Genomic DNA, 8718 nt, shown 5'->3' with positions numbered 1-8718 from the left:
CTTTGCTCTCTCTCCCTTTGTTTTCCTCAGCTGGAAGCTTCCCTTTAAAACATTAATATCCCTATTATTTTTTTTTTCCCTCCCAGCAGGGTTAATTAATACTTGATTCGTCACCTTGAAAGCTGATGGGTGTTTATCCAGATCCTGAAGGCAATGAATGCCTGCTATAAATAAATCCCCCATCACTGACAGCCCATTTTTATTGATTCTCCTTCAGGAAGCCACCTCTGCTTGGCTCTAAAGGAGTTAATCCCAAACTTCTCCCAGGCTTAGTTTGGGATTGGCCTGGCTCCACGTTCTCCTGCTTGAGCTTTTCTGTGCAAACATGGTGCCTTTTAATGAGGGAAAAAAAGCAGATTTGTGGAGAGAGACCCAGACAGCTCAGCAGGATCTCTCCAGCCCGGGTCAGCAAAAGCCACTGCAGTTTGTGAGTGCTTTTGTGGGCTGGGAGGGCTCTGGCTCTCTCTGAAATATTATTGAGTTTTGGCTCTTGGAGAGCCTTTTCCAAGTTCTCATCTGCTTCAAATAAATGGTGTTTATCTTTGTCTCCAGCCATTGTCATCGGTGACCTTAATTAGGTCATGTTGAAAAGAATGTTGAGTTTGTCACTCATGCAGAATTTAAAAAATCATTATTTACTTCTGCTGTTAACTCCCACCTTCATCCTGGGTGCTGCTGTGTCCCCACGAGAGCTCCTGGCTGCTGTCACCTCAGCAGTGACCCTTGGCCTGAGGCAGCATTAGAGGAGCCCAACGAGCTCAGCCCATCCTTGTGCCTCAGAAGTTGGGGTTTCCCCACAAGTGAGGCCAATTTTAAGGTTCAGAATTTGGGTTTTCCCCATCAGTGAGGCCAATTTTGGGGCTCAGAACTTGGGGTTTCCCCGTGAGGCAAATTTTAGGGTTCAGAATTTGGGGTTTCCCCATCAGTGAGGCCATTTTTGAGCTCAGAATTTGGGGTTTTTCCCCATAAGTGAGGCCAATTTTAAGGTTCAGAATTTGGGGTTTTCCCCATCAGTGAGGCCAATTTTGGGGCTCAGAATTTGGGGTTTCCCCATAAGTGAGGCCAATTTTAAGGTTCAGAATTTGGGTTTTCCCCATTAGTGAGGCCAATTTTGGGGCTCAGAATTTGGCTTTTCCCCATAAATGAGGCAAATTTTGGGGCTCAGAATTTGGGTTTTCCCCACAAGTGAGGCCATTTCTGGGGTTCAAAATTTGGGGTTTTTCCCCATAAGTGAGGCCAATTTTAAGGTTCAGAATTTGGGTTTTCCCCATCAGTGAGCCCATTTTTGGGGCTCAGAATTTGGGTTTTCCCCATAAATGAGGCCAATTTTAAGGTTCAGAATTTGGGTTTTCCCCACAAGTGAGGCCATTTCTGGGTCAGAATCTGGTTTTCCCCACAAGTGAGGCCATTTCTGGGGTTCAGAATTTGGGTTTTCCCCATGAGGCCATTTTTGGGCTGCCCTGAGGAAGCTCCAGCCTCTGGACTGCCATGATTGTGTAGCATTCTCATTTTGTGTACATTTTCCCACCCCTTATAGAAAAGTCAAGCCCAAAGGAGCAGCCAGACATTTTTCATGATTATTTTAAAATCCTTGCTGCTCTGGATGATGAACTTTTTTTATTTCTATTTTTTTTTTTTTTTTCCCAGGGACACTGGCTCATCCATTTTTAATTCTTGATCTTGGCAGCGCTGGTTGAATTAGAAACAGAACAACTGATTTTAATGAGTGCAAGATTAATGCAGATGAGCTTGGCTGGGGCTGTGATCCAGCTGAGGAGAGGTGATTGTCTCCCCCAGCTGCCTCCTTGGTGGGCTGTCACCTCCCAGCACCACTGGAGCATGGAATATTCCCATCTCAGCTCCTCCCCTGCAGGAGAGATGCTCATTAACCAAAATCTCATAAAATGAGATTTTGCTCATTAACCCCTGGCAGCTGCTCTGGGCCTTCCCCAGCCCTGCAAGGTGCAAGGGGAGGAAGAAGGTGAGGATGATGTGCAGGAAGCTCCCTCTGGATGAGGAGGAGGAGATTTTGGCTGTTGGGTGAGGCCACCACAGCTCCAGGAGTGGTTGTGATCCACACCTGTTGCCTGTCCCTCTGTGGAAAAATGCTGTTTTATTTTTGGGTAATACAAGGAGCAGGTGGTGATAAGAGAGAGCCCAGGACATCCCTCACTGGGCTGAGCTCTCCCACTGCCTCACGTGAGCTCCAGCACTTGCTTTCCTACATAAAACCCCATATTTGCACAGTGAGTGCTTTTATTACCAAGGAAAAATGGGGGAGGCTGAGCTGAACTAATTCCATTTGATTCTGTGGGCAACTGGCAGCTTTATATCCCTGTTTTATTTTTTTATGGTTTTCAATCAGGTGGTGCTTGCAGAGATCAGAGAGCTTTTTCCTCAGCTCTGTCCTTCCCACCAGTGCCCTCAGCATCTCCCCAGCCTGGCTGGGCTCAGCTCTGTGCTGCTGACTTGGCCAGGTGATGTCAAGAGAAGTCAGGTTGGTTTTTTTGGCTTTCTCCCATTTCCAGCTCGTTACAAACCATTGTTGCCTTCCCATCTGCCAGCTCAGAACAGGAGTGCTGCTTTAGCTCCGTGTCACCAAGGAGAAATTAAATATTGTCATTAAAAAATGCCAGCCTTGCATCATCTTCTCAGGCACAGAGGAAGAAACCTTTGCAATTAAATTCCCTCTGCTCCAGCAGGAGGGCAGAGGTTCCTCCTTTTTTTCCCCCTTTTCTGTGATGATGATATTCTGGGATTTTAGAGCAGCAGGGGGGGGAAAAAAGCCTGTTTGATTTTCCTCATTATGTTAAGCCAGGTTTTACTTTCTGATTGCCAAAGCATGATAAATGGAACACAGATTACCTAGAGATTTTCAAAGATTTGCTTTCAATTTGATTTTTCCTGAGCCTTATTAAGCCTGCAGGTTTTATCTACACTTTGTTCTTCCAGTGGAGTAACATTACCATGTATTAATAGCCATATTTTTTTTCCATTTTAAATGAAAACCAGACAGAGGCTTCTCATGCTTTGCTTTCAAATCCTATTTTAAAAAATATTGATCATGTGTGTGTGTGTTGTTCTTCCTTTCCCCCTGACCCTGCTGGCTCTGTAAAGGACATTTCCCAGGGAAATGCTTCCAGTTGTGGATCTCTGGGCATTGCTGGGTGCAGTTTTGGGGATTAAGGGATGCATTTTAGAAGGTGTAATGTATAGATGGTTAAAAAAAAAAAGTGCTTTCCAATAGAAAAGTAAGATGTAAAAGAATGAGCTGTAAAATCAGGGAGTACAGAGGAGCTTAGGCAGGGTAAGGTGACCCTTGAAGGGTTCAGGTGCACCTTGCAGGAGTTAATGCCAATGGAAGGGCTTGTCCTCCATGATTTCAGGAGAAACAGCCCCAAATCCGTGGCTTTAGGAGAAATGGCACAGCCTGAGTGCTGCTCTCTGGGAGAGCCTTGGAGGGTGGCAAGGACGTGGGGACAACACAGGACACACAGACAGACAAAACCCACCTGACGCACCTGGTGTGCTCCTTCTGCTGCAGCCAGGAAACCTGGCCCGCCTTTGGGGCTTTCCAGGGTGGGGTTCAGGCCAGGGAGGGTTCCAGAGCATCCTCCTCTCTCAGGGGCCTCAGGGCAGCGTGAATTGGTGATGGAAAATCTCCCTGCACCTGGTGTGGGAAGCAGCTCCCTTGTGTGACAGTGACAGGAGCTGGCTGTGTCCTGAGTCCTGGGGATGAAACCCCCGAGGCAGCTGCTCAGGGAGCACAGAGGGGGGAGAACAGAGCATCCTGGGGTGCCCCAGCCATGGAGCTGGTGCAGGGCTGAACCCCCCATCCCCAGAGCTGTCTCCATGAGCTGATGTGGCATTCACATTCTCTGGAAAATCCCTTTGCCCAGGATTCCTCTCCTGGGAAGCTGAGAAGCCTCAGAGAAAAGGGAAACAATTCTGATCTCATTTGCTTCTCCTGTGTTGTGCTCATGTGGAATGTGTTTGGAGATTGTTTACCCACAGGTGATTGTTCCATTGCATTCTGCTGGGAGTTGTTTTCACTCTTTGGCCAATCAGGGCCCAGCTGTGTCAGGACTCTGGAGAGAGTCAGGAATTTTCATTATTATCTTTTTTAACCTTCTGTAAATACCCTTTCTGTATTCTTTAGTATAGTATAGTTTAATATTCTTTAATATAATATAGTATCATAAAATAATAAATTAGCCTTCTGAGCACATGGAGTCAAGTTCATAATTCTTTCCTTCATCAGGACACCCTGCAAATACAATAAGGGGCTTCTCAGGATGTTCTCCTCCACACACCAGCCCAGGAGCTGTGCTTGAACTGGAGACAGCTCTTCTGGAGAGGTTCCCTGCTGTTCCTCCAGCCCCACTTGATGAACTCGAATTATAACTCATATTTATATTTATATTTATATTTATATTTATATTTATATTTATATTTATATTTATATTTATATTTATATTTATATTTATATTTATATTTAGCCAGAGCAGCAAGCCACCTCAGCCCTGGTGTGCCCAGCCCACACTCTCCCCCTCTGCCACAAAATTCTTCATCTCCACTGCCCTTCCAGAGCCTCATCCTGTGTTAGAAAAGGTATTTCCCAGTCCTCTTTCCTTTGCATACACACATGTGGGGTGTTTTTTCCACTTGTTTACAAGAGAATGTTTTCTTTTTAAGAACAGGGATTGTTTTTGCAGCAGCTCCAGCCCCGCCTCACAAACCAAACATTGCCCAAGCGCTCCGTGGCTCAGGATGACGTTGTTGTTGCTGGAATGCCAGTGCTGAATATCCAAAATGTGTTTCTCGGTGGAGCCTGGGGGGTTTTGTGCTCTGTGTCCCCAGCTGTGACCCAGAGGAGTGGTGGGTCCTTGTGGCTGAGCCAGGGGGATGTGGCTGGACCTGGGGCTGAGCTGGGGAAGGATTTGGGTTTATTTTAACACAGTAACACAGTAACCCAAGGGCAGCTCTCACCATCCTGCAGCAGGGGAGCATCCCCTCCATTTCTCAGGCTGGAGCTGGTTCCAGTGTGACAGGAACTGCACTTTGCTGCTGGTTCTGGTTTTACCTCAGCATTGCCTCTGCCCCCCTTTCCAACAGCATCAAGCACCTGCACTTCTGAGAGAATGCAGAGAGCTTTCCCCAGGAACATCCTCTCACTATCACCACTCCATGCAGGATGCCAGATTCCATGAAAATGCTCTGATCTGTTCTGACAAATCCTCCGTTCCTAAGTCCATAATAACCAGAAAATCTTCCTAAATACATCCTGGTTTCGGATCTGTGCCCACACTTTGTTACTCTTTCCTTACCAATTAACTGCTCCTTCTTGCCCTGAACTGGAGCATCCTCCAGGGGGAAAGGAGACCCACATTCATGGAGCTTGGTGTGGGACTGGCAGGAGAGTTATGGCTGCAAAAATCAGAGTCTGATCTGGCAGCACTGAGGCAGGACTGACCAGAACCTCTCTCCTCAGCTGAGCAGGGATTAAAGGCAGCAGATAGCCAGAATCCCAAACTGCAGCAGGAAGGGCTGGGATATCTTCCCATGATACAGAATCAAAGAATGGTTTGGGTTTGGATAAAAATCACCTAATTCCACCCCCCCATGATACAGAATCAAAGAATGGTTTGGTTTGGATAAAAATCACCTAATTCCATCCCCCCTGGCCATGGGCATAGCAGAATTTCAGGGAAGCTGGCACTGGAGGAGAGACAGGGATATATTGGAATAGCATCCATTAATTTTCCACTCTTTCCCTTCAGTATCAAGTGGATATATTTGATATTAATTTCCCTTTGGGCAAAGGGAATTCCAGAACCCGTCTGCCCCCAGAACTCTGATGCCACTGGTGAGGTCAGAGCTCCACCACGGCCAGGCTGAGAAGGGAACATCCCTGCTGCTGCTGCTGGTGGCTGCTGCACCCCCGTGGCCACCAGCCACATCCCAGCACCTGTGGGGCGGCTTCTCCACCTCCTCCTTCCCAAAGCCCCCCAGCGGCGGCGCCGAGCTGCGGGAAAGGCCTGGGAATAAAAATTGGGCTTGGGAAGAAAAGTTGGGCTGGCTCAGCTGGGCAACAAAACCAGAAAATCCTGGTGATGCAGAGCTGTGGGGGGCTGGGGTTTGGGCAGGGATGTGGGGATGGAGGGATGAGGGGATGCAGGGACACAGGGATGTGAGGCTGCAGGGATTCAGGGTTGCAAAGATGCAGGGATGAGGGGATGCAGGGATGAAGGAATGGAGAGATGCAGGGACATGGGGATGTGGGGATTCAGAGATGCAGGGATTCAGGGATGTGGGGACGTGGGGATTCAGGGATTTAGGGATGTGGGGATTCGGGGATGTGGGGACGCGGGGATTAAGGGACACAGGGATGCAGGGATTCAGGGTTGCAGGGATATGGGGACACAGGGATGCAGGGATGGAGGGATGTGGGGACTCAGGGGCACAGAGATGCAGGGTTGCAGGGATGTGGGGCTGCAGTGACGGAGGGACGTGGGGATACAGGGATTCAGCGATTCAGTGGTGTAGGGATTCGGGGACGCCAGGAGTCCGGGATGCGGGGATGCAGGGATTTAGGAACGCAGGGATCCAGGGATGCACCGCCCGCTGCCACCAGGAGGTGGCACAGCCCGAGCGCGGATGTCACACCGGGTCGCGCCCCCCCGGCCGCCGGGACACCCCACAAAAGGAGCGCGGGGTGATTCATCCTTCCAGGAAAGCCAAGGAAAAGCCCCGCATCGTTTTTCTGGGAAAGGCTTTGTGCGGAATTGCTCCCGCGTGCAAAACAAAGGAACAAAAAAAGGGCACAAACTCTGTTTGGCTTGGAGAGAAGGGGAAAAGGAGCCCGCAGCTGTCGGGACACCCTCTGGCCGTGTCCCCCCAGAGCCAGAGGCTTTGCTGGCCCCCATTCCCTGCTCCCACATCCCGGCTGTCGGGATTTTCCCTATGGAAGCTGCATCCATGGCTGGTGCCAGCAGCAGCAGCTCGCAGAGGTTTCCCTGTGACCGCGTTCACAGGGGTTTTCAGATTGGGGAAGAGAAGAGGATCTGACTCCATGTTTCAAAAGGCTTATATTTTATTTATTATTTTATTAATTTTTATTATTTTATGATAATAATTTATTTTATTATTTTAAATTATTATTATTATAAATTATTATTTATTATTTTATGATATATATTACATTAAAACTGTACTAAAAGAATAGAAGAAAGGATTTCATCAGAAGGCTGGCTAAGAATAGAATAGCAAAGAATGATAACAAAGGTTTGTGGCTCGGACAGAGAGTCTGAGCCAGCTGGGCTGTGATTGGCCATTAATCAGAAACAACCACATGAGACCAATCCCAGATGCACCTGTTGCATTCCACAGCAGCAGATAACCATTGGTTACATTTGGTTCCTGAGGCCTCTCAGCTTCTCAGGAGAAAAAATCCTAAAGAAAGGATTTTCCATAAAAGATGTCTGTGACATTTCCCTGCAGGAGCAGATCCAGCAGCAGCGCAAAAAGCAGGAGGGAGCCTGGCAGAGCAAGGACAAGGTGGCCCTGGGCATCCCACCTGCAGTGTCCCTCTCTTCCTTCCCAGGTGGGATCAGGTGATTTTCATTTTTTTTGTGGATTTTCATTTTTTTTTATGCATTTTCCCCCCAGGACACGTTCAGCCCTTGTGGGAGCGCTCCACAGGCAGCTGTGGCTGAGGTGAGACAGCTGCAGATGGCAAATCAAGGTGCTTTTTTGGCCTCAAAAATGGCAATTTTCCCTTTCTAACAAAGCAGAAAGGCTGCAAAAGGAAGAGATCAGCCAGTAATGGCTGGGCTTGATCTTAGAGGCTTTTCCCAACCTTATGATGACAGAGGAAAATGTTTGCTTGGGAGGCAGCACTGACTTGCAGCCCTGCTGCTGGAAAAGCTGCAGCTCAAGAAAATGAATGTCTGTGTTTCACTTGAGGGGATGATTTTGAAGTGCATTGCTGTTGCTGGTAAAACACAGAATCCCAGAATGGTTTGGGTTGGAAAGGACCTTTAAATTCATTTAATTCCACCCCCTGCCATGGGCAGGGACACCTCCCATTATCCCAGGGTGCTCAGAGCCACATCCAGCCTGGCCTTGGTCACTTGGCCCTCACACACTGTGCTACTTTGTGCCCATGCCCAGTTTTTAATAAAATAAAGGTGATTTCTTCCCCAAAAAAGGAGTTCCTTCACTCCCAGTTTTCCCTTCTTGGGTTTCCACATCCAACGTTAACCAAGATCTGCTCATTCCCATCTGTTTGCCCTGCAACTGCTCTCCCTCAGCTTCCAGGAAAGCCCCAGGACAGGGGAGGGATGTTCTGCAAACACAAGGAATCAGATGCAGGAGGTGTTGTGCAATCATTTCCTCACCAGAGCTCATTTCTCGCTCCTCAGTCCTTTGTGAGAGGCAACCACAAATCCTTGTGTGAAATGTGGTGCAGCCCTTGACACCATGTTGGCAGGAGGCTTCCGTCCTCTCCTGAGAAGGAAACACATGGCAGGTTCAAAGCCAGTTATTTTTTAAATTAAAACAAAAAATAATTAAACAAAACCCACCTCATTTGATTATTTTTTGCTATTTTTTTTTTCTGAATTCCTCCTTAGCATCCTGAGAATCCTTGAGAGGATTTGCATTTGGAACGTGAAATGAATTTCTCACAATGAGGCCAAAGAAAAGCAAGGTCTGTGT

At 47.9% G+C, this 8718-nt stretch overlaps 1 pseudogene; it reads right to left on the bottom strand.

Annotated features, from left to right (window-relative positions):
* Positions 1-6206: 6206 nt before the first annotated feature.
* LOC136566651 (uncharacterized) lies at positions 6207-8409 on the bottom strand (annotated as a pseudogene).
* Between the last annotated feature and the right edge of the window lie 309 nt (positions 8410-8718).

The sequence above is a fragment of the Molothrus aeneus genome, chromosome 26 (genome assembly GCF_037042795.1).
Source record: "Molothrus aeneus isolate 106 chromosome 26, BPBGC_Maene_1.0, whole genome shotgun sequence".
NCBI classification, from domain to species: Eukaryota; Metazoa; Chordata; class Aves; order Passeriformes; family Icteridae; genus Molothrus; species Molothrus aeneus.
This window is presented reverse-complemented; position numbering and strand designations above follow the sequence as displayed.